The sequence below is a fragment of the Bos mutus genome, chromosome 25, assembly GCF_027580195.1.
Source record: "Bos mutus isolate GX-2022 chromosome 25, NWIPB_WYAK_1.1, whole genome shotgun sequence".
Classification (NCBI taxonomy): domain Eukaryota; kingdom Metazoa; phylum Chordata; class Mammalia; order Artiodactyla; family Bovidae; genus Bos; species Bos mutus.
In genome coordinates this window covers 36,235,399-36,237,541 of record NC_091641.1, presented here as the reverse complement: position 1 = coordinate 36,237,541, position 2,143 = coordinate 36,235,399, and positions in this window count along the sequence as shown.

The window sequence follows — 2,143 nt, the reverse complement described above, 5'->3', positions numbered from 1 at the left end:
CTGAATATTCATTGGAAGGACTGATGCCGAACCGAAGCTCCAATACTTTGGCCACCTGATGTGAAGAACTAACTCATTAGAAAATACCCTGAGGCTGGGAAAGATGGAAGGCAAAAGGAGCAGGGGGTAGCAGAGGATGAGATGATTGGATGGGATCACTGACTCAATGGACATGAGTTTGAGCAAACTCCAGGAGGTGCTGAAGGACAGGGGAGCCTGGTGTGCTGCAGTCCACGGAGTCACAAAGAGTCAGAGACGACTTAGCAACTGAGCAACAACAATAACAAAACCTTCCTCAACTATGGGTTTCACATGGTCAAGAGACCCTATCTGCTTTTGGTTGGTGCTCTCTCCAATGCTTATTCTGTGCCTGATGCTTCGTGGCTGTTCAGTAAAGATGAGTTGAATGAATAAATCCTACACCACGCTCGCAACCTGCCACTGTGTTGCCAAATCATACATAATAATTGAGGTTGCAGCTGAGTCTATTAAGAATGCTCGCAGCTCGTTGTGGGGTTTGAAGACACGACCAACACCTTGGCATCGGGCTCAGTATCCAGCTGTGCTCACTGACCACCATCGAGCTGCCGTCTGCTCCCTGCCCCTCCATGACCTCTCAGAGTTTCACTTCCCCTTGGATTTGGGGGTCAGGAGAGAGGGGTGAAGGTTGGAAACAATGAGGCTGTTGAGTGCACCTCAGTCCCCGAAGATTCCGTCTGTTATATGACTGCGGTAGGCAGCATTTGAAATCAGCCCTATTAATTATTTAAAATCCATAATTCAGTCCATATTAAAGATTTATTGCAACAAACTGAAACACAAAGTACAGACACAAAAGAAACAGGGAACACGGATTCTGCCATCGGAGTTACGCAGTGTATAAATTGTTTGTGTCAGTGGAAGTCACGTTAAGAGAAACAGACTATTTGAAAAAAAAAAACACACCCTCAAGAATTTCTGGAAGAGGTTATTCAACTGTGTGTGTGTGTACATGTGAATTCCTGTGTATGTTTTAGGGTTCCTTTTTCAATTTGACAGCAGGCACTTTCTCCCGCCCCGGGCATTGATTTCTTCTTGGTTCAGACTTCTCAACAGGACTGGACACATTATAATTTTTCAATCTTCAATCAGTGGTTCGTGTCTATTTGCTGGTCTGTTGGGAGGGCTGAGTTGGCTGCCTGCTTTACCATCTTGGATGGGAAGGGTTTGCAGGCAGACACCTGGGTGTCAGTCTTGGCTCCCTCCATCTCCTCCCTGCTGTGACACTTTGGGCACAGGTATTAAACACCATGAGCCTCATTTTTTCCATCTGTCAAGTGGGGAGAATACAAAATTCACAGAGTCCTACATGGAAGTAGAGCTGCAAATTGCACATGCGTGTTCATTGCATGGGTGTTTCATTTTGAGCTACCGTAGTACTAAGTGCCTATAAGCCCCATGACTTTTATATGAATAAATTACATTATATTTATATCTTTGAAGTATATGCACCCTTTCATTGCAATAGGGAACCAAAAGCAGGCACTGGCCTCTTGTAAGAAAATTACACTAGCATCCAAATGGGAAATTAACAACAGCAAAGAGTCCTTTGCCCTGTTCTGGCCCCAGGCATCCAAATTATGTTTAACCTTAATAGCCGGGAGAACTTGGGAGAGGCTCTTTAACTTCACCATGCTTCCATTTCCTTATGTTCTTATTTCTTTTTTAATAGTGTAATATTTATTTGATTTTTATTGGACTATAGTTGCTTTACAATGTTGTTAGTTTCTGCTGTATAGCAGAGTAAATCAGTAAAAAAGAGTATATCCCCTCTTTTTTGGATTTCCTTCCCATTTAGGTCATCACAGAGCACTGAATAGAATTCTCTGTGCTATACAATAGGTCCTCATTAGTTATGGATTTTATATGCAGTAGTGTATATATGTCGATCCCATTCTCCCAGTTCATCCCGTCTCCCTTCCTCTCTTGGTATCCATACATTTGTCCTCCATGTCTGTGTCTCTATTCCTGCTTTGCAAAAAAGTTCATGTATATCATTTTTCTAAATTCCATATATATATGTGTATGTGTGTGTTAATATACAGTATTTGTTTTTCTCTGACTTACTTTAGCCTGTATGACAATCTCTAGGTACATCCACATC